We start from the raw sequence: 24,745 nt of genomic DNA, 5'->3' as shown, positions 1-24,745 counted from the left end.
GAGTCCAGTTACAAGCCAGAGGGTGCCAATCTAAACTTCTCTGAGGCAAACCCCCGCCAAAAAATGTCAACCCTGTCTAGGAGGGACAGCCCTTCTTTGCAGGGAGGGCTAAGTGCTCTGAGTCAGTTCCTCCTGATGCCGGACTAGGGATAAAATCTGGGCACTGAAGTATTGTTGTCTCTAGCACACCATTTAAAAAAATCAGCTTCCCCTACCTTCTGATATTTATCATAGGTTCTCTTACGATTGTTATTATTTTCTTTTAATCACAGCAGGAGTCTGCTATCACTAGCTAGGCCTCTTGACTGAGTCCTCTAACTTGCATCTGCCTTTGATGCCCGTTATCTTTGGGAAAGCACCATCTCTTTCACTCCCACTCTTGCTGGGGCCTCTTTAAAGATACCCACCATTCTGGCACTTCTGGCATCTGTCCCCCAACTGGGAAGGCAGCTTTTGCTCATTGGGATCACCTGAGTCTCTCCTCCACCCATGGTGGGTGCTGTCAGGAACACACCAAGTTGTCAGCACTTTCTTTCCATCCTTGTGACGGTTGCATCTCTGGAGCCCTTGGGGGTGTTTCATTCTAACAGCTGGAAATTCCTAATTTTCTATACAACTCACTTCTTCCTGCTTCTATTGCTTCGAATTGGGGCCAACTTTCTGAGGCAGTTTTTAATGAACCCTTATCCAGTGTGTTAAATATGTTAGTTGACTTTTTCATTAAGCTAAGCTAATATAACATGATTGTTTCCTTAGGCATCCTGCTGGGGCAGGGGGTGGAGGATGTAGGGGGTGAGTAATTGATATATTTGGTATATTGCCAACATTTACCCACCTTTGAGGACCCCCCACTCAACTATGAGCTGATGTCCTTCATGTTAGTTAAACCTCCTCAAATAAGAAAGGGGGAAAAAAAAAACCCTTCAATGGACAGGGGCCAAGCAGGCCTAGAGAGCTCCAAATATAGGCTTTCATGAAAGTCCTCTGCATTGGGAACATTTAACTCTTCACATTCTGGTCAAAGGCACCAAGCACAGAATGTAACGGGACGTTACATTTTGGCACACTGAATAATGAATTGAGCCTTTCTTACCCAGTTTACTCATTGCAATTATCTCATTTTCCTAAGAAAAAAAATTTAAGTAGAGAAAACTTTCTGCCAGAATTTCTGCAAGAGGAAGAACAAGAAAAGGATTTCATATTCTCCAAGAGTGTTCCTTTGCCCCCTTTGTCATTTTAGGAGTAGGAGATTAAGCAAATGGTCTCAATCAATTGGAATTTATAGGGACATAACATAATACAAAGAGAATCAACCTCAGAGCTTGGAAGCCCTAGGTTCTAATTCTGACTCAGAGACAATCTATGACCCTCGAATGGCCATTTAAATTCTCAGTGGACCAGGCATCTGTATTGAGACTAAAAAATGCCGGTAAAGAGTCATGGTAGAGGGTATTTCTCTTCTGGGACAAGTGGGAGGAGTCCCCAGATACAATTGAAATCAGAGGTCTGGTTACTTCTTAAAATGAAAAGGGAGCATTTGTATGGGGTTTTTTAGTTTAAGAGGCTATGCAGCAAAGTTTCCCCCATCAACTTGATGAATTTATAAGATGGAAAGCATTTGTTTGGAGAGACTGACTGTGTCTTCCCTCATTGGATTGGATCTGTCTCTCATCGCTCTATCTCCTGGAGCAATGTGGTTGAACCTTTGTGGGCAGTATACTGACTTTAGGATTATTCATGTTTTATTGCATTTTTTATTAAACATTCTCTAATCACATTTTAATATGATTGGGTGACATGTTGTTTGTTTCTTTGTTTGCTTGTTGGGGGGGGGGCTTTTACCAAGAGTTAGACAGCTCTGGTGGAGTGGGATTATTGGTTGCCCTGATGGAACTTCACCCCATGCCTCCATTTTGATAATTTGTCTGGCTGAGACTTTTGTAGAATAGACTCTTGAAGCATGGTAGATCTATCCTATACTAGCCTAAGAAAAAAGACTTTTCCCTTTTTTCCTCTTCTGATTTAGTTTCAGATTGATTCTGAGTTCATAGAATGTGATGGGGTGTTGAGAATAGAAAAGAAGCACATGGCACAAGATACATGCTGTCCCTGGACCTTACAGAGAGGTATATATGTGCTAATCCCTGTGGTCTCAGAGTAGAGGTCCTAAATGACATTAATGAACCTAGATGTTGTGTGTCTGGGGTGAGGGGGTGTAGGTGGAAGGTTCTAGGTTGCATGTTCCCAGAATCCAAGCAGATATGAAAGAGATTTCTTGGGCAACGCTAACCTTATGGGCTGCCTTATGAAAAACTCTTAGTTTGATAGATAGGGCACGTGACCCATTAAAAGAACAAACTTATGAATAGCATGAATCTTAGAGAGAGAAATGGATTAAAAGTCTTGATGTGATGGAGTGGGGTACACTTCTTTGGGTTTTTACTACTTCTATGAATTTTTCAGTGATTCAGGTCTATTGTGAAAGAGAATGGACTAGTAGGAGCCCAAAGTACTTTCCCACATTCTGGAGGGAATCCAAAACATAGGAGAGTGCTATGGTCAAAGGGGGAGGAAAGACCACATGAGCCCCCCATTCTACAGGGGCTCCTTGCAAGGTTAACTTGAAATGAAGGACTCATTGCAACGTTGAGTTGTTGCCCCATTGGCATTCCCAAGTTCAATTCCCTTCCAAGGACCCTTGTGGGTCCTACAGTCCTACTGGAAAAGAAGGCTTTCTGAAGAAGATGGGAAATAAGGTTATACTTTATAGGTTATTATGAGTTTCTTTATGCATTTTTTGCTCTCCATATTGGCTCCTGTGCATCTGTTGGGTGTTCTCTATTGTCTGTAGGATGTAATTAAGACTGTGCTGTATTTGAGAAATACATATTTTACCTTGAGTATTTATTTAGGAGCTGAGATCTTGTTACCTAAATTTGTTGTCATGAAATATATTCTGAGTTTTCTAAGAGTAAACACACTGGGTGGAGGCACTACAAGTTGAGGAGAATGATCTGTTGGGGCTAATCTTCACGTGGTTCACATGGGACTAGGATGTGAAGGTTCTGCCCTCCCACATGTTTGTCGGTACTTGTACCTCATCTTCTGAGTTTTTGTCAATGATTATATTGTTTGGTCTTCACTTCATTTGAGAGTATGAAGAGTTCAGGAAAGTTTAAGGGTTTTTTTTTTAAACCTAAATATTTAATTATTTATCATATTCAAAAGCACTCCAGACAGAATAGAAAGATATATGATGCACAGAGCATCATAGTGTCATATCTACATGAGGCCTTTCCTGATGCCCTGAATTTCTTTCTTTGTCATATGAATCAATAGCTGGTTCTCTTTGTGTCCAAGTGTCGCACTCTTTGGAGGCAATTCTCATAACTCTCAATCTTCTTAAAATCTGTCTCTCTGCCCCTGTCTCTCTCTGTCTCTGTCTCTGACTTCGTCTGTCTGTCTGTTTCTTCCCTCTCCCTCCTTCCCTCTTTTGGTTTTGGTATTTCCTATGAGTTCAAGAGTTGAGAGAAAGGTAAGGAGTCGTAATCCAATTTACATCTTGATTTTAATATTCCTCAACTAATTATAGGAATGACCATCTTAACTTCCTAAATGCTAGCAAGGATATGATCATCCTTTAACCAGCTAATGGTAAGGTACCCCTCTGATTCCTTTTATGCATTTTGATTAACTCATTAACCCCTTATTATCTTTGTCATTTATCCCTTACTTGATATGATTATATCACCTGAGCTCAGAGGAGAGAGCAACCTACTCTCTCTCACTCTCTCTCTCTCTCTCTCTCTCTCTCTCTCTCTATATATATATATATATATATATATACATATATATATATATATAAAATACATATACACACATATAATTATGTGTGTATTTATTTATAAATGTATATATACACATATATACCAGAATATAGAGAACATATCATATATAAAAATTCACATAGTTTCCTGTTATGTATAATTAGGAATAGTGTTAGATGATTTTAGCTCTAAATTTTTTATCATATAATTATAGAGAATATATTTATATAGAGTACAATACCTATTAGCCAACACTATATAGAGAAAGCTCATCTAGGTCTACTCCTAGTTAGGCAAATGGGAAAGTTGAGGTATAGCAAAATTAAGTTACTGTAGAGATTTGGGAAACTGAGATTTTATCCCGAACCTCTGACTCCAAATTCAAAGTCCCCATCTCCCATCTAAGCACAATGCTTTTTCACCTCTATTTTTCCTGAGTTAAATGAAACCTCCTGAATTCATGTACCAGTTCCTTTTTATCCCTTGAATCCCCAACCCTTGGCTCTTAGTAGACGCAAAAATATTTTCTGAATTGAACTGGTATCATGTAACAAGTGGGCAGCTAGGTAGCACAGTGAATAGAGTGCCAGGCCTGGAGTCAGGAAGACACTAGTTCAAATCTGTCATCATACTTAAGTCGCTTAACCCTATTTGCCTCAGTTTCCTCATTTGTCAAATGAACTGGAGAAGAAAAAGAGAAAGCATTCCAGTATCTTTGCCTCGAAAACCTCAAATGGAATCATGAAGAGTCAGACATGACTAAGAAGACTAAACAACAATATGTAACAATTAGTAGGAATAACAAAATTGTAATATTGATAGTTATACATATTCATTTCACAAATTAGTTGTGTTTTATGTATGTGAATATGTGTATATAATAAGTAGCTATAGAATATATCATTATTATTAATTTGTTACTATTTAGGTTATTATTAATAATTTTTAAAGGAAAGTCTGAAAAAATTCAGAATGTTTCATATGTAGAGAATAATAGAATCATATAAGAATCCAGAGAGTCACAAAATGAAGAAAAACTCTGTCATTTGTAAACCATAACATTGTTCCAATGGGGGAGCTTAGTAAGGAAATGGGGGAAAACTCCTGAGGCTACTCAAGAGCTAGATCTCCTTTATATGAAGAATCCAAGATGTTATGATCCCTTTGGATCCCTCTGACATACTGAAAGCTGAACTCTAACCTCAGACAAACACCTGAAGCCTAGCTTAGAATTAATCATTCATTGCACATTGCATACCCAGGCACTACAATGCCACACACATAGTAGGTGCTTAATAAATGCTTAATATTCTGTGCAAGTAAAGTAAAAAAAATAATTAATCTTTTCTTTTGTGCCACATTCATTTCTAAATATGTCCTTCTTCCTATAGTCTTGCAAAATTTCTATTGCTGTAAAAACATTTATCAAATTCAATAAAGAAATGGACATTTGACAATATATACAACATTCCACACCTATAGTCACCTTATTTCTATAATGAAGGAAAGGAAGTTCATTTTTTCAACTCTTCTCTGAGCCGAGGCTCAGTGATTATAACCACACAAGATTCAATTTCATTTTATTATCCTTCCCACTCGGTGACTGTAGTCATTGTGCAAACTGTTTCCCTGGTTCTGCCTATTTCAATCTCCATCAGTTCATATAAATTTTTCCACATTTCTCTGAATTCTTCTCATTTATCATTTTCTCTGGCACAGCAATATTTTATTACACTCATGTCTCATAGTAAGTGAGCAATTTTAACTTCTTCATCTCAAAATAAACTCCACAGAATTAAAGTGATTTGAAAATAATTAAATCAACCCTTTACAGTGGAGATCACAGTTGTTCATTAGCAGTACTTTGTATTTTACAGGCCCCTCGCTGGGAGGGAAAAAAATGCTAGTGATTTGGTAGTCAGGGATATGTGGCACTCCAAAGTGAGTGTGGAACATTTGTAAATTTCTTAAGTCATTAAATCCAGACCCTATACATTAATGACTTCAATGCTTCAAAAGATCCATGATTTCATCGGGTGTGGGTACTCATTCCACCAACACAGATTTCAGCCCCTCCAGATGGTACTTCAGGAGTTTGTTGCAGCCAAAAAAAATTCATCACATGGTGGTCAACATTCCAGTGATGAGTCTCCCTCAACTTAGCTAGGCTGGTCCACAGACAACAGACAGAATTGGTTGCCAGGCCTCTAGTGGAAACCTTTCCAGCTTGGTGGGACCTGGCAGAGTCTGTGCTCTGCTGGCATAACATTCAGGAATTCAGGATCATTTCCACACTGTGATGAGGCATCAGTGTAGGATTTTAGTACATTACTCAATTACTTAACACACATTGATTGCCATGTTCCCATCCAGTTCTGCCTTGTCCTTCCATTGTACTCTCTGGAACACCTGTTATTGTTGACAACTTTATTTTAGGTTAAACCTTTTCTATCATCTGCAAATCACGAGGATCTCAACCATCCCCCAAAGGACCTGCCCACTCATTCCAGTATGAAATGCAGTAAATTAAATTTCTCATCCTCATCCCTCTCCTCCTACAATGCTGGATCAGTATAAGGAAGAAGCATACTCCTTTTTCCCTACTCCTATGTCCAGGTTCTCTGCTACCATAACTCAGGAATCTCCCCTCTTTTTTTCTTCTTCTTTTTTTTTTTTGACATTCATTCAATTCAGATATCTCAACCTTTCCAGATCCTCAGGGTAGTTATCTCCTAGACTTCAGGTCATTCTCCTTCCCCTCTCAAGAAACACTGCCTAGTTTAATATTTTCTGGTCTAACTCAAGTTCTCCCTTTCTACTTGGGGTCATTAATATTCATGATGATTTTCCATCAAAGAAATTGGCACTCCTATCCATTAACATCCTGGACTCCCACGTCCTATGCCATTCTTCTGCTTTAGTCGCCCAAAGAGATGATCATATCTCTCATGTTACCATCATCTATAAATGCTCTACTTCCATAATCAAGTACTCTTAAATTGAATTGTTGTTTTTGTTGCTGTTGTTTAGTCTCTTTAGAGTCTTCAAACACCATTTAGAGTTTTCTTGACAAAGATACTGGAGGGGTCTGCCATTTCCTTCTCCAACTTATCTGACAGATGAGGAAACTGAGGTAAACAGGGTTAAATGACTTGCCTAGAGTCCCAGAGCAAGTAAGTGTCTGGGCTGGATCTGAACTCGGATCTTTCTGACTCTTGACCTGTCATTATCCACTATGCTACCTCATTGATCATTCATAAGTTGCATTATTTGGCCATAACCTATCCCTTCTATTTCTTCCCATTCTCACAGTGACCACTTGTACCATCTACTTCAGTGTTTTTGTAGCCACTATCCACCTAGGAGTGGCTTTACAGTATACTCTTTCCAATCCTGATTTTACAGCTAACCATAGCAATTATACTTTGTTTTTCCCACTCCTGATTTCTTTGCCCCCTAGCACTTAGTCAGTCAGTGAATAGACAGGCAATAAACGCTCAGTTCAAGAGATACAAAGAAAAGTGGAACAACAAGCAAGCACAATCCCAATTATCATGAAGGGAATAGAATTTATTAAGTGCTTATTATGTACCAGGCACCATGATAAATACGCTATAAATATTATCACAAGTGATCTTAAAAGCACTCTGAGAGCTAGGGCCTATGATTATCCCATTTTACAGTTGAGGAAGCTGAGGCAGATGGAACTAAGTGATTGCTTAGGATGACTTAGTAAGTGCCTCAAATCAGATCTGAACTTAGATCTTCCTGACTCTAGGCCCATTTCCACCACGGTATTTTTAAATTTTATTTTTTTAACCCTTTACCTTCCTTCTTAGAATCAATACTATGTATTGGTTCCAAGGCAGAAGAGTGTTAAGGGATAGGCAATGGAGGTTAAGTGACTTGCCCAGGGTCACACAGCTAGGATGTGTCTGAGGCCACATTTGAACCAAGGACCTCCCATCTCTGGGCTTGGCTCTTAATCCACTGAGCTACCCAGTTGCCCTCCTACCCCTACCCCAACCTAGCTATTTAAAAAAAAAGCATCACATTCTAGTGAAGTTGGTGTGGGGTTAACTTGTAAATAACTATGTACAAACTAGATATATAAAGATTAATGGTGGGTAATCTTAGATGGAAGGTACAACAAGGAGAAGCAGAGGGACCATGGAAATCCTTCTGCAGAAGGTAGGATTTGAACTAGGTTTTGACATTTCAGAGAGAAAAGGAAGCTGGTACAAAGACATGGATTAAGTAAATGGCATGTTGTATGTGAGGAACAGGAAGTAAGCCCATGTAGCTGCATTGTACATTGTGTTGAGGGGAGCAAAGTGTAATAGGAATGGACCAGTTGGGAAGAAATTTAAATGTCAAATTGAGGAGTTTATATTGGATCCAAAGAACCACTGGAGCTTATGGAGAAAAGGACTTCAATGGTCGGATCTACACTTTATAAAAATCACTTTAGCAGCTGAGCAGAAAATAAATTGGAGAAAAAGACTTGAAGCAAGGAGACCAGCTAGAAAACCATTGCAATCATCAGGATGTGCGTTGCTGAAAACAGGCACCAAGGTGCTGTCAGTGTAAGTAGAAAGGAGAAATCTAGAATAGAAATTGTAAAGGTAGAAATGATAAGATGAAAAGGGATGGACTAGATATGTGGATGGAGTACAAGTAAGGAATTAGGGATTGAAAATTGTACTAAGGTCAAGAGGCTGAATGACTGGGAAGATACTAGTGCCCTGGAAAGGAATAGGAAAGTTGGGAACAGGGGAAGATTTTGTAGAAAGGATGAATTTTGTTTTTGATGTGTAGGGTGAAGAGTTCAGGTGACAAGTGAGCAGGGTTTGAAGTGAGAATGACTGGTATGGACCCTTTTCAGGGAGTAGGCAGACCAGAGCTAGATATATAGATAGGGGACATAGTCGCAAAGAGATGATAATTAAATCCATAGTAGCTGATTAGAACCTCATGAGAGCATAGAGGGAGAAGAGAAAATAGCCTAGGTCAGAGCTTTTGGAAATATCCATAGCTAGTGGGCATGACATGGATGATGAAAGCAGGACACCACTCTCACCTGACCAATCACAACCCCCACCATTGGATTATCCCACACCCCCCCCTGTTTCTACTCACAGTCACTGAAGGGCCCTATAGGACCCTTCATAATAATATTGTTTGGATCGGATACAAACTTATTATAAATCTGACCCAGGAGCTACCTGCTTCAAGGAAAAACTCCATTTTCCCAAATGACTTCTATGTTCACAGAAACTATTCCATGCCTCTTCTTTCACCAAGCATTCTATACCACTCCCTTCCTTTTAGTAGACTTCTTCATACTTTGATAAGAAAATAGTTCTTTCATTTTGAGTTCCTTCTGTTTTTATTTCAAAGCACATTTTCTCTCTTATAATTCTTTTTTTCTGAATTCCAATGAAGAGCTTCTTCTCTATTAAGGCAAATTCCCTACTGAACCCTTGACCTCATCCCTTTCTCTCTCCTCTATCAGTTTTCTCCCACAATCATCATCTCCCCTCCCAAATTTTCAATATCTTTTTATCTATTGGTTCCTTTCCTCCTGCCCATAAATATTACCAAGATTTCCAAATACCCGGCTTCACACTTACATTTTCTTAAATTATGATCCTGCATCTTTCTTCTCTTTCATAGTCAAACTCCCAGAAAAAAGTTATCTATACTCATTGCCCCCAGATCTTCTCTCATTTGCTTCTCAATTACTTGTAGTGTGACTTCAGATGTTATCACTTATATGAAATGATTGTGGTCAAGGTTACCATTGATCTTTTCATTGCAAAATATAATAGCTTCCTCTAAGTCCTCATTGTTTTTGGCTTCTCTATAGTATTTGACATCACTGGTACACCTCCCTTTTATTCTCTTTTCCAGGCTTTCATAAAACAAGCTCTTCTGGTTCTCCAATGCCATGTCCCTTAAATGTGGATATAGGTCAGGTTTTTGTCCTCATCTCTCTTCCCCCATCTCTCTCTCTGTCTCTCTCTGTCTCTGTCTCTCTGTCTCTGTCTCTCTCTGTCTCTCTCTCTGTCTCTCTTTCTCTCTCTCTCTCTTCATCAGTTCCCATCAATTCAATTATTATATCTGTGCCAATAACTCCAAGATCTATACATCAATACTAGCACTAGTGCCTCTTCTGAGATTGTTGTGTATCACCAACAACTTTTTCAACATCTCAAAAGAGATGTCCCATAGACATCTTAAACTCAACATCTCTTAAAAAAAAAGGAGCAGAGAGGGCAGCTGGGTGGCTAAGTAGATTGAGAGTCAGGCCTAGAGATGGAAGGTCCTAGGTTCAAACCTGGCCTCAGACATTTCCTAGCTGGGTGACCCTGGGTAAGTCACTTAACCCCCATTGCCTAGCTCTTACCACTCTTCTGTCTTGGAGCCAATACACAGTATTGACTCCAAGATGGAAGGTAACGGTTTAAAAAAAGGGAGCAGAACTCATTTTCTTCCCCTTCCCAGTCCTTTCCCTGAAAGTCTATATTTATTTAAAGACCCATCTTCATTTCATTTCAGTCTCCCAGGTTCACAGCATTAGCCCTGCCATATCCTATCTTTTGCCAAAGTATGTTGTTTCTGCCACTACAAAATCTCTTTCACTCTTTTCCTTTAAAGTAATGATTACCCTTGTTTAAGATCTTTAGCATTTCTCCCAACAATTTTAATGGCTTCCCAATTGTTTTCTTTGCTTCAATTAACTCCCCTTTCTGATCTATCTTCTATACACACAAAAAATTAATAACACTAAAAGATAAATTTGAACATGTCATTCCCTTGCTCAAGAAATTCTAAGGATTACTGGTTGCCTTTGCACAAACTAAAACCCCCTCTCCCTTTCTTTTGATGCCCTTAACATTTAGCTATAACCTATCTTTCCCAGATTATCACATGAAGCTTAATGATTCATCAAAACTGACCCACTTGATGTTCCCCATAGAGAATATTACAACCCATTTCCAGGTTTTGACACTACCTGACCCACATGCCTGGAATCCATTCTCTCCTTACTTCTGTCTTATATGATTGATAGCTTATTTCAGTGCCTTATTTGAGTACCACCATCTTCATAAAATGTATCCAGATACATCCAGCCTCGTTACTCCTGAAAGTTACTGTGTGTTTGTTTAGCATCTATATTGAATTTACGTACTGGTTGTTACGACCATTCCTCTCAACAAAATACAAATGCAGTCAGTATACAGATATACAAATGAAATGTTTCACACACAAGACCCACAAGACTGGGTTAAGAAAAATAAACAAAACCCTAAAAACAAGTTGCAGTAACTTATAAATGCTGTTATTCTCTCTAGGGAGGCTGAGAATTTAAACTTTCAGACATGAATATCTAATGCATAAACTCTACTTTCTTCCAGATAACTCCCTGAAGATAGCTTAGAACCTCATGTATCCTCTTTAGAAGACAGAAGAACAGAATTACTTCTCTTTAACCTCTCGCCAACTCCACCCCTCATGCAGGCATGGGGCACTGATTAAACATTCTCTACCAATGTAGACTCTTATGTAAATGGGCTTGAACTCTGGGTTACAATATGATTCTAATCTTCATTTCTCAGTCACTTCTTATTCCAACCTTGGCCTTCCCTCAGTTCCAAGAAGGAAAAAAAAATATTTGCACCAAACATAAGCCTTTGCTTAAAGTTAAACGACCACTGGGATGGATTTCTTATTCCTCCTTCCAGGATTTTGGTGCTTTCTGGACAGTGATGAATATCTCCCACCTAATTTAACTACTCATTGCCTCGTTTCATGAAAGAAAATTTGGCTTTCTGATTTACATTACTTAGAAAAATCTAGGCAAAGATTACAACCACTATGGACATGGCAGCAAGAATATCTCATGATATGATGATCCTCATTCAATAAGAAAGGGGAAAAACAATCCTAGATCAGTGGAAGCCTTTCTCTACTTCTCAGACATTTGCATTTATAAAGTATTGATTTCTAAAGGAAACCAGACATATTTCTAATTTTTTTCAATGTATAATTCCTAAAGGTACCAGTCCTCTCTCTGATCATCTCTAACAGCAGAACAATCTCAATCATAATTTAATATGACAAAGTTTTTCAGCTGATGAAGTTATTTCCTTTCCCTAAGTACTCACTGCTGGTTGCCTCTTTTTTTGGGTCAGAATATAATTGTACTACATGACCCGATATTTATGCTTCCTTAGCATTATACACTAAAGAATGAGTAACCATGAACTGGAGTTAGTATTATAGACAAATAAAAACTACAACAAAGTTAATCTGACATGTTTAATGGCATGTACATTACTTTGGTTTGTGGTATGTACTAATATATGTTATGGTAAGTATTCATACCCACCATATACCTCTGCATTGCCCTCTGAGTGATACTCATTTAACATTTTTTATTAGTCTGTGCAGTGCTGTGCATATATTGTATGTGATAAAATATTTAAATAGATCATTTATCTGACTGTTGCAAATATATTCACTAAAAATGCAGATTGCACTCCATTCATGTCTTCCTGATGTTTGTCGGACTCTTGTCTTGATTATCCCGTAATTTTAGGACAAAAGATCCACCTAATGTGATGCCTATGTTTTTTGAGATGTTGAATCATCATAAGTATATCACAGGCTGTCTTTTAATTATCCCTTGGTTGCCTCATGCTTAGTCCTTCTTAATATCTTTGACACTCTCCTTTAGTCCAGTTCTTTATAGTTCCTTATTTAATTTTTTGCAATCTGCTCACACCAATCCTGTAGCTCCCCATGTTCTGTAAGTGATAATCATTTTAACGTTTCTCATATTCTGTAGTACATGTGAAGTCAGAAACAGAAAAAAAAAACCAACAACATTGTCATTGGATTGGTGTTTAAAAAGGATAGTCCTTTGATTCTTGGAGAGTTTGGAATCATGAAAGGAAATTTGTAATTTCCCAAAGAGAATCCAAACTTCTTTCCTCTTCCCATTTAATTTCATACCTAATGCATTATCTGTTTTCATTGTCTATTTAAGAACTTCTCATTCCATCAATTTAAACTCTCTATTGGATTTCACTGATGAAAGCGGTAAACATTTTGGGTCAGTATATGTCTTCTACTTTTATGTTTTGCTGAACATTTGTGATGTAGGAGTCATCAAAGAAAGTAATGCATCAAGGAATAAATTCAATGTATGAATGGGACATAGTACTAGTCTTTACTGAGTAGTTCAAGGAAATTAATTTATTGAAAGGACTCCACAATATACTACTTTGATGCTTCATTATGGAAAGAAGGCTCTATGACCCATCAGAGAGACTAGTTTTCTCATCTTTCAGGGGGGAATGTATAAATGGAGATTTTGAACCTTTGACTTCATTCCCCAGAAGTCCTTAGTATTTCTCAAAACTGCCTATAATCTCTCCTGCATCTCCACGTTGGCAGGATCTTGTTATTAGTATTTAACTAGTGGTAACTCCTCCCATGTCCCATTTTTGGGCAACAATCAGCAGTGATGGTGGTGAGTGAGGATGGCTGAAAATGGTTAACCATCCATGGGAACGTGGTTTTTATTTTGTATCCTCTTTATTCCTTGATTTCTAATGATCCTCAGTAAACGTCAAAAAATATAATATTTTCATTATTAGAGATATAATTTGAGATTTTACATACTGTGATGGAAATAATATAAGCATGGTCCCTGCGATTAATCCAACCTGCTTTCTAAGGACAACCTTATCTAAATATACAGAGATTCTCCATCAATGGGTTGGCAACTTAGTAATGAATGTTTTTTTTTTTTTTCATGACAATCTGTATAATAAAGAATAATTTTTAAACAGTGTTAAATCTGGAGTGACTCACTTGTGTTCATGCTGTGATAGTGGTTAAATGGTCAAAAACGGTATCAGTGGGTGCTAAGATTCATGATTTCTATACCTTCAATTTTAACTCATCTTTTGGCACTCTGAATTTCAGATGCTTGTCCATTTACCAGAGTGGATATAATTCTAAAAGAAATGGAGTGTAACAGTCTTTATATTCTCAGTATAAAGGAAATGACAATACTGATGACAATGATGATGATAAACATTTATATGGTTCCTTAAGGTTTTCAAAGAACTTTACATATATTATTCCATTTGAGTCCTTTGCAGACTTTGTTAAATAGGAGCTATTATTATTCTCATTCAGGAAATCAAAGCAGAGAAAGGTTAAACAACTTCCTCTAGGCTTTGTATCTGGTAAATAAATGTCTATGGCAGAATTTGAATTCTGGTCTTTCTGACTCTAAATCTAGAACTCTATTTTACCAATTAGGTGCCAGAAGGAAAAAAAAAAGTTTTAGTTAAATGGAAGGGAAATTCAGAAGTGCATGATGAAGAGGCTGAAGAATTTGATGAAGGCCTTGGAAAGTCCATTTAAGTTAAATCAGCAAGTATTTTTTACATTTGGTGACTTCATTGCAAAGATAAGCATAGGTAAAGATAGGAAAAATGTTTGAAAATATGGCTCAGGAGAAAGAAATGAAAGAGGCCAAAGACTTGTAGACTAGACAGAAGTCTCACACATATGCATCATGAATACTTTATTTCAGAAAAGAATTGGAAGGTGCTAGACATGGTAAGTGCCAAGTAACATCACAAAAAATGAAATGGTTTTATATTTTAACAAAGGGGAAACAATTTGTTATTGAAGTCATCCCTAAATCCTCTGTTGATTTGTGCATGGTCAGCTAACTGGCTTATTAGAGAAATTATAAAAATAAATCTAAGAAACAATAATAATTAGAAATACATATATCATCAAAAATCAAATATGATCTATTTTAGGATAAGTTATCAAATTGGAAAAATGAGAAATATTTGTTGGAAAAGATTTCAACATTGATTATAACAATTTCATATGGATGTTTGATTAGTATAAACCAAAAGCTATAGTAAGGCAATAAAAAAAGCTCAAAAGCCCATTTTAGTCAGCAAGAACTTGGTTTGACTTCCAAATGGAGATTAGATAGCATTAAGGGCAACATGAGTTAAGAAAATAAACCTATTTTGAAAAATTTTAGAGAGAAAAATGATGGAGGATTCTGAGCAGCACTGCCTCATACACAGTGAGATACAGGAGAGTGAAAATCAGCTTTAAGAAAATTTGCTCAGAGATTCAAATTGGCAAGGTCATTCCATGGACCTTTAAGAATGAGATCAGAAAGAGGACAACAAATAGTTTAAAGATGAAAAGATCTGCATTTTTTTTTAAAACCCTTACCTTCCATCTTGGAGTCAATTACTGTGTATTGGCTCCAAGGAAGAAGAATGGTAAGGGCTAGGCAATGGGGGTCAAGTGACTTGCCCAGGGTCACACAGCTGGGAAGTGATAGATCTGCATTTTTTAAAAAGGAAAATAACATTTTTATGATGAAACAAGAGAGACCAACACTTTTGGACACTATCCTCACAGTCATTGATGTGCTTATAGAAATGGAATTTTCCCTGAAGAAAATGGATGGCAAAAGTACACCTTAAAAAAAGTGTTAACAGAGGAGGTCTGCACTGGAAATGACATCATTTTGAGGATTTGGCATCATTTTACAAGATGTCTCAAAAAGGGGAAGTTACCAAAGGCATGGAAAAAACCTAAGATCCCACTATTAACCACAAAAGACCACTACAAAGATATGAAAAAAACTACCAACTCATCTATTTTACTTTTTATATGAAAATTTCATGAGAATAATCTACATACCTGATGATCATTTAGAAAGAGAAAAGGCAGGTTTTAGTGCATTATATTCCACAGTAAAACATATTTTTGACAATACAATTAGCAGAAAGAGAGAAGTAATGACTTACTTTTTTATTATTGACTGGTTTCAAAAAAATTTTTGGATTCATAAAAATTCTACTTTAAAATGTCTACTCTAAGAGTCTCCCATATAAGATCTATTGAAAGATGTGACAGCAAAAATATTCTTATTTGAGATCCTTTTGTTTGTTAATGTTTAGAAAGGCAAAAATAACAATGTCATATGCTCATCAAAGGTGCTTACCACTCTCATGGAGGCTATCTAGTGCAGAGTCCAAGTTGCAATGGAGTTCCTTACACATGGTGAGGTTCTCTAGATGTTCTTTTTAGCTATAATTTGATTACATCAGATCCCAGATCATCACAAAGTCTCTTAAATGAGATATGAAATCTTTCAAAATAATTTGATTAACCTTAGGTGGAAAGCTAAATGGAAAAAGAATGTCTATTGGTAAGACTAAGCTATGCAGTTAGATAGATGATGTATAGAACTTGTCCATAGATATAATTTATCATGGTAGTCATATAGATACTACAAGTGTGTGATGACTTAGGTCCATAGTTGAATAAAATTGGAGAAAGTTAGATTGCTTTTATGAAGTGGTAAATTTATTTTATTTTTCCCTTTCCTAAATGACCCCAAGCTTCTCCTTTAAAGAAAAGCATATATGCACTTAAGTGTATATATACTTATGCATATATAATAGAATATGTACCTCCATATAGTGTATGTATGTATTGAGATTTTTAGTGATTCTATATTAATATATATAATGAAATATTACATATTCAACAAATTAAAGTTGTATACCAGCTAAAGGGCAATGGAGAGATGCATGATGGATATAAGCAGGCTGTAAAGTACTATAAAGAAATTTGAAGAGAATCTGAATAAAAGATTTAATTGAAGAAATAAGTGAACAATAAAGAAGTGAAACTAAAAATAAAGGATGCCTATTAGATAGCCTGTGTGTTCCATTAATATTTTTAGGATATCAGGAAGATAGATGAAGGTCTCCAGCATGTTGAATGATTCTACTGTGTGGTGAAACCTCAAGAAGAAATAGACAGAAAATGCACAGGATAAATAGGCATCATTTGAGGGAATGTCCAATTTGATGACATCACGTGACTATCATATGGCAGAATGTCTAAAATAACCCTAAATTTGATATTTTTCATTGCATGTGTTATATTTGCTAGAAAGAAATGAAATGAAAGAAAATTAGAATGGCAGTTGATATGATTAAACACTCCAACATCTCTCTCTCTTTCTCAATCTCTCTCTCTCTCTCTTTCTCCCTCTCTCTTTCTCTCTCTCCTGTTCTCTCTCTCTCTCACTCACTCTCTCTCCTGTTCTCTCTCTCTCTCACTCACTCTCTCTCTTTCTCTCTCTCTGCCTCCCCTTTCCCACTCTCACCCACTGTATTCCAAACTATGGCCACTCAGTTTGTGGATACTTGCCATGATGATCAAATCATTTCAAATGTACTAATATTTTGATTCAAATCATCATAGCTTCTTTTAACTTTTGGCTCTTTGCATTCTAGCAACACTGCAATGAATCCACAACACAATGCATCAAGCAGCATGAAATCCAGGCTGTTTGGGAATTGGAGCTTGGCAGTAGCAGGATTACATAAACCTTGGACAATGTCATGAAACAGCTAATCTCCCTAGCCTGTCATTAACCATATTATTATAGTGATAATTAGGAACATCAAAGTCACTATGGATTAAAATTCATACTGATTCCAAGTCACCAAATCTGATGAAATCTCACTTTTTTATGTAAAATTCAATTGATTTTGATAAAAAAAAATTTACCCTTGCACCTAAAATATGCATGGCACTGTACTAGCCACATGGGTTAAAAACACAAATGAAATGTATTCTCTACCCTCTAGCAGCTTGTGTCATTAAGACCTTTGGACTTATACAATAGTCGAGATACAATTTAGGTTAAATTAATTTCTCTATGACTATAAAAAGACATTTAAAAGCATAGCATTTAATATAATCGTAGAATAAATTTCCATGTTTCCTATTAAATGACAGGTGATTTTTTTCAACATAAACATTATATTTATACAAACTAAAGCAAGACCAGGAATGACAATTGTCACTTTTATGGAAGGCAGATCTCACCACGATAATTGTATGTGTACATTCAAGGATGGAGATTTATAGCTGAAGCACACTTTGTAGATTTCAGTGACAGATACAGTGCTTGAAATATATCTGTAATACAGGAGATCAAACAGATTTTTTTTTAGTTAAAGCTTGTGATAGCATGGTAAGAAAATGAGCTGACAACTTACTGTGTTAATCTCTCCCCTTTCACCTCCTGTACAATAGATTTTTAAAAATTCCTCCAACTTTCATTGTCTGTTATCGCAGATATTCTCCCACATCACACCTGGCATTCTTGGCCACTGAGTCAAGCCCCTGAGCCTTTCCCTGTGGGTGGGATGCTTTGGCTCTGAAATCTGCCTTGCAAGAGTAATAAGTGCTGCTAGCAGGCAAGATAAATCTAAACTCAGCCCTGGGGTTCTCTAACCTCTGGAACAACTGGTCTGATCCCAGGAGCTGCACCCTTGCCTGTATGTGTTAAACCTTACAACAACCTGGGGAAGCACAACATCTGTAATTCACTGAACATCGGGGTCCATCAGGTGGTGAATATTGAGCTGTTGTTAGCTCTTCCACATATTAACACTCAGAATAGTTGAATCAACACCTGAATCTGTTTCTTTATAAAATATTAATGTCACTAGCAGAGAAGAGTGCACAGAGAAGGAAATGAGGAGAAAAGGGGAGAGAAGTCAGGACAGGGGGAGAGAGAAGGTGGGGGAAGAGGAGAGATGAGAAAAGACAGAAATGGAGATCCCTCAGAAGATGTGAACAGTGTAAATGCAAATTAAATTGGGATGAAGCAAATATCAAATCAAACACCCCCGTAATGAGTCAAACTTCCCTACCCCCAACAGGGGGAAAATAAAGCACAAATCCCAGTCTACAGGACATTTCAAGGAAAATTTATTATAATCAAACCCAAGTATAGTGGAGGAATTTGAAAAGTCCTTTGGAAATGGTTTGACCTTCAGTTAGTGACCCAATGGGGAGTCTGATGCCATAGAAATGCCACCCTACCTTGCAAAAGGCCCTGGATTTTTTCACTCCTCTCTGAGGCTCATGGTAAAGCATCTGAAATATGGACCAAATTATTTTGGAGTCACTGAAATGATTGATATGGTTATAAGTAACCAAGTGGATGAGAGGGGCGGAGGATCTCCCTGGACTATCAAAATCACAGTAGGTTGCAAAGGCGGAGATCCCTCTGTCCTGGGATTGTGTTGAGTACAATTTTCTGACACTTGAAGATTAGAGGGAAGGGACAAGGTGACATGGGGGAGAGCAGCACTAACAGATAAAAAAAGATGCTGGTCCTGATTAACTTTCACTGTTGCTATAAGTAGACTCCTGCTCCACCTTCTTGTCTCAGAGGACTCCCTTCCCTGTGCTACGGGGATGTGGGGTTGGGGAAGAGGGGTTGTCTGGTCTTAAACTATATAAAGGAACAGCCCACTGCTGTTAGTGGGAAAGGAGATTCTACCCAGAGTACTTTCAGACAGAGGACAAGCAAGGAAACGTTCATTTCCCAACCCCAACCTCCATTTTTTTTCCCTTTCTCTCTGTGACTGTGCAGTTGTATGACTCATCTAACAATAGACCCACAATTATGCAATAAGAATTGGCCATATATGTAACCAGCGTAGGCAACATATGCATACATGGTTATGGCTGTATACAGGTTATATACACAGATGCAATTATATCAGGCAAGTCTGTCTATGTATGCATAAACCTTTTGAGTGAAGGAAGAGGAGAGGAAGCAATCTCTGTAAATTTTGCTGCTATGGCACAAAGCTCTGATCACTCTAGCCTAGTTAAAGCACTGGCCATACAACTAGGTGATGGAGACAACTTCCTTTTTTTTCTCTCCTTAAAACCCTTACCTTCCATCTTGGAGTCAATACTATGTATTGGTTCCAAGGCAGGAGAGTGGTAAGGGCTAGGCAGTGGGGACTTGTCCAGGGTCACACACCTTGGAAGTGTCTGAGGCCAGATTTGAGCCTAGGAGGTCCCATCTCTAGGCCTGACTCTCAATCCACTGAGCCACCCAGCTGCCCTCACAACTTCCTTTTTTTTTTAGAACAAATTCAAAGTAAGGTTGGGCTTCTGTTTGTTAGAGGTGCTCATTAATTTTTTTTTAAAAAGAAGAGAGTCATAAACCAGCCAATGCATTTTATTAACTTCAAATGAATATCCAGTTTTAAAAAGTAAAATGTTTTTATCTTAGTCTTTGAAAGAGCTAAGAAAAAAGAATAAAAAAGAAAAAAAAAACCTGAGCCCAGACAAAACCGTGCAAATTTCAAGAACATCTGATGCCACATGGAAAACTATGAAACACATTTTGTTCAGAAAAATGAATAAGGCACAGTGCAACCTTCGCTTGTGGAGCCTCCTTCATGCTAATCGTCCCCCCTCTACTCCCCCTAAAAAAAGGCTTTACAGAATTATAGAATGCAAAAGCTGAAAGCATATGGTCCGGTATAAATTACTAGGGGAAAAAAGTTATAAAGACATGATATGATGAATAAATTAAAGCATTCAGTCATAAGCCAATAAAAGGAAGGAATGAAGATACAGCAAAAAGGTAGATGAGGAAGAGCTCAAAAGATATCTGAAAGGAGACCAGCCATTCATGAAACAGAGGTTGGGGTAAGGCTGCTGTTTCAAGGGGGCAACAAAGTGGAGACATTAGTGATAGAGATGGTGTCACTCAATTTAGTGGGAGAGGAACTCACAGGACTGAGAGCTGGTAGTTAACAGTAAAAGTCACCAATTATGAAAGGAAATACTAGCCCTTCACTTACAAGAAATCAGATTAATATCATGGAAATTATACATTAGATTTAAGAGAAATATAAAATTCAATTCCTTCTTTCCTTTTGTGTATTTTTGGAGGGAAACTCTAAGATTATAGAGATCAATGATTCATTTTTTTTAATATTAAGAGGTGGAATTGCAAAGAATTGAAGAGGTATCTATCATAGGACATTGGAAATCCATTGGGAATTAAGTTTACAAATCAGAGGACCTAGATATGAATCTAAGTCCTGCTATTTATTTCTTCCCTGTGTCACTTGAGGCAAGTCTCAACTTCATTCCTCACCTTATAATGAGGGCCTTGGTCATTTCTAGAATCATGTCTATGAGTTCATGAGTATATAGACGTCGTTACATTTGGTTCTCATGACAGTCTATTTTGATGGATGTTAAAAGTTTTTAATATTTCTATTTTAAACATGATGAAACTTGAATTAAGTGGCTTATCCATGGTCAGTTCAACAACACAAACTCCATCTTTTCTCTACTTCCTCTTGATAAAAAATGTAGAGTATAGGTTTGGCAAAAGAGGAAGACACAGACACACATCTTCTAATTCAGGTCAAATTTCTGGTAGTCCGATTAATTTTGTTTTCAGTCTTATTTCATGTTTTCTAGAATATGTATAACAAAGACTTGGTACAGGTTTTGTCTGGGAACTTCTAGTGTGGCATAGATGGCCCAGTTAATATAACCAAGAATACTGGAAGAGCCAAATTCACTTTGGTTAATTTATAGGCAATTTAATTGAAAAATGGGAGTTAGAAGCTAATAGAAATATATAGATAAGGAGACTAAAAATATCCATAAAGCAAAAAGTGAGCCTACAGCGAAGTTTCATGCTTTCCTCCATTCATATATCCCTTTATCTATTCATCCACTCAATAGTTACTTATTAAGAAATTATTTGATTCAGGCATTGTGTCTGGCATCAAGGATATAAAGACAAAAATGAAAAGCCCTTTACCTTGAGGCATGTGGGTGGGACAGTGGGAAACAACAATGTGTCCATATATATAACTACAAATGTGTACAGTCATATAGAAGTTGGGAGTTCTAGCAACTGGGAAGAGATCAGAAATATGAGATGGGACTTGAAATGAATCTTACAGAGGAGAGGAGAGAATGCATTTCAAGAAAGGGGGTAAGTCAGCACAAATCAGGGATGGAAGGTGAAATGTTGTGTATCAGGAACTGTAAGAGAGCCAGTCTGGCAAGAACACAAATTATGTGAAGGATAGTAATGAACAGTAAGCCTGAAAAAATAAACTGATACCCAAAAGAAATTACCTCCAATTCAGAAATTTAAGAAGGCTAAATTCCTTAGTAAGTCACTAAAAAAGTGAAATATTGTGAATTTGATGGTGGTTCTTCAAAGGCCAAGGCTAGTTGCCAGAAACAAAAAGGAATTATGAACATTAAAAATGCACAACCAAGAAAGGTGAGGAGAGTAAAGCAGAAACTAGAGATGATGGGAAAATCTAAAGGAGTTCAAGTGAAATTATTTGCTTAAGGAGCCAGATGAATTTACAGCTATCTAGGAGAAAAAATAATAGGTCATTCATTCAGTCAACAAATTTGTATTAAGTGCTTGGAAAAGAAAGAAAATAAGACATTGTGGAGACAGTGAAGAGAGTAATGTGGAAGAGATGTAAATCAAGGTCATGTCAGAATGAAAGGATATGAGACTGATATGTCCAAATAGCAAAATACTAGAAGAGAAAAATGTGAGAGTTTAAGGAGAGAGTTAAGTTCTCTAAGAGCAAAAAAATAAAAAAGTTGCTAGTACTTGAAAAAGTCCTAACTAATTTCTGTAACTCTGGATGAAAGTAGATCAAGTTTGACATAAGAACAAGGAGACATTCTACTAAGATGTCCCTTTCTGAAGAGAAATGTCATCTTTGACTCTTCACAGTTCCTCCACACCCACATTCATTCAGTTGCTAAGACCTGGAATAGCAGAAAGAATAAATTTTTAGTAAGAAGACCTGCTTTTGAACTCAAGCTCTTCTACTTTATAATAGCTAACATTTACATAGGAGTTTACATATATTTTCTCATTTTATTACTTCACAACAACTCTGAAAGGTAAGTGCTATTAATATCCCCATTTTATCAGTAACCAATTGAGATTCAGAATGGTTAAGTGGTTAACAGATGTCTGAGGCAGTATTTGGATTCAGGGCTTTCTGACTCCAAACCCAGCACACTACCCACTCTGTTATTTAGCTCTTCTTCATACAACTTGAATGAGGACTAGTTTGGTTCTCAGTTTCCTCTTTTGTAAAATGAGAGGTTTGGACTAGATGACTTTTAAAGTCTCATCCAAATCTGGGATCCTATTATTCTATTGGTCCTACTCATTGTATGCTTTATATCTGTCTCTTCTTTCCAGTTTTACTCCAACTTTCTTCAACCACTAAACTCTCCCAAGCAGCTGCCTTTCCTGAGCCTACCTCCCTGAACAACCAATTCATTAGACTCTAGGTACATTCTCTGAATACTTGCAGCTCTACAGAAATTATCTCTCCCCCCAGATAGCCTCTGCTCATGAACACTGCCACAGAAATAACCTACACACGTGGTCCCCAATTTCTTTGTTCCATGAACCCTTTCTAGCAAGAGTAACAACAACAACAACAACAACAACAACAACAACAACAAGATGAGTTGTGAATCTTCAGGGTAATTTAATATGCCTATCATAATATTATTTTTGATTTATTCACTATTTGCACTAACTACACTAATAACTTTTCTCCCCAAAGCTCTACATTAAAATTTGTATTATATAATTACATTAAAATTTATTTTGCCTGTAATTATGAAAATTCTAAATAGAAAATAGATAATTCTAATTGTAAAACAATTATGAATATTTTATGTTATCCCTTAAGAAAAATCTTCAAGATATCACATGCTTACTAGTATCTGAAAGACTTCATAATACATTTCTTTATCTCATAAATGTTGCTGAATATAAATAATATTTTAATGAATAAGTTACAACTTGGCAGATGTTAAATATAGTATAATAATGACATGTACACTTATTTTCATTGTTGGCCTTTTTCTTCTTTGAACCAATGTTTAAAATATTTGGTTCAATATCAAACAGAGTCTAAAATCTGGTTCTGGAGCAAATTTGTTTCCATATTTTGACTTTCAAAAAGAATGAAATGAAAATGGTCACTCACAAAAATATGTGGTGAAATATGAGAATTGAGTAAGTTCTCTTGCTGAAAGATGGGAAGTTCATTAAACATTTTTATTCACTTAACCAATGCATGAAAATAAAAATCTAGCTTATTATAATCTTTTCTGCAATGGGAAGTGCTCTATAAAATGATACATGTACTTGATGTTCAAGTACATGTATTACTTCATTTCAAACAGTAAGTTTGTACATAAAATAAACTTTACCAAGAAAAGTTTTTCAGATGTGAATTTGTTCTCTCATTTTTTGACATACTGGCCCCATTCTGACAGAAACTATTGAACACCTGATTTGTTACCTAAATACATCTATGAGAAGCAATATAAGATTTGTTTCACAATAGAACATATGTGATTGTCCATAATCCAACAGCCTGACATATGCACTGTAAGAACATAAATAATTTTAACATTTCAATCTCATGATTACACAGCTAATGAGGGGCCAATAAAGAATGAAAGAGTAATGAGGAAACTGCTATGGTACAATATACAGAACACAAATGTAGGTATGTGCTTATATCCTGTTATCCATTGGTAACTGGTTTGTTAACACATGATGAATTATCATGGTGGGTTGGAAACAATTTGATGAAAGATTGTGAAATTACTTTTATTATTTTATATAGTACCTCCAATTAATCAATAGAAAAGTAAATGTTTTATAATATAACTAGATTTCATTTTCATTGATTGGTTTAGTTGCTAACATAACAATTTGTACTTAGTCAGAAGTTGTCAGTTTTATTTATTTGCTTCATGAACACCAAAACAATTTTGTGCCAGACTCACTGGTCATAATGGTAGTTAGTATATTCCTTGAACTCATGGCAATGTCTAGGCTTTTCCTGTAGCATAATCATTCACTAACCTCTCCTTTGAGGCTAATTCAATCCATATTTATCATCCTACCAAGATTATGA

The sequence above is a fragment of the Monodelphis domestica genome, chromosome 2 (genome assembly GCF_027887165.1).
Source record: "Monodelphis domestica isolate mMonDom1 chromosome 2, mMonDom1.pri, whole genome shotgun sequence".
Classification (NCBI taxonomy): Eukaryota; Metazoa; Chordata; class Mammalia; order Didelphimorphia; family Didelphidae; genus Monodelphis; species Monodelphis domestica.
This window is presented reverse-complemented; position numbering follows the sequence as displayed.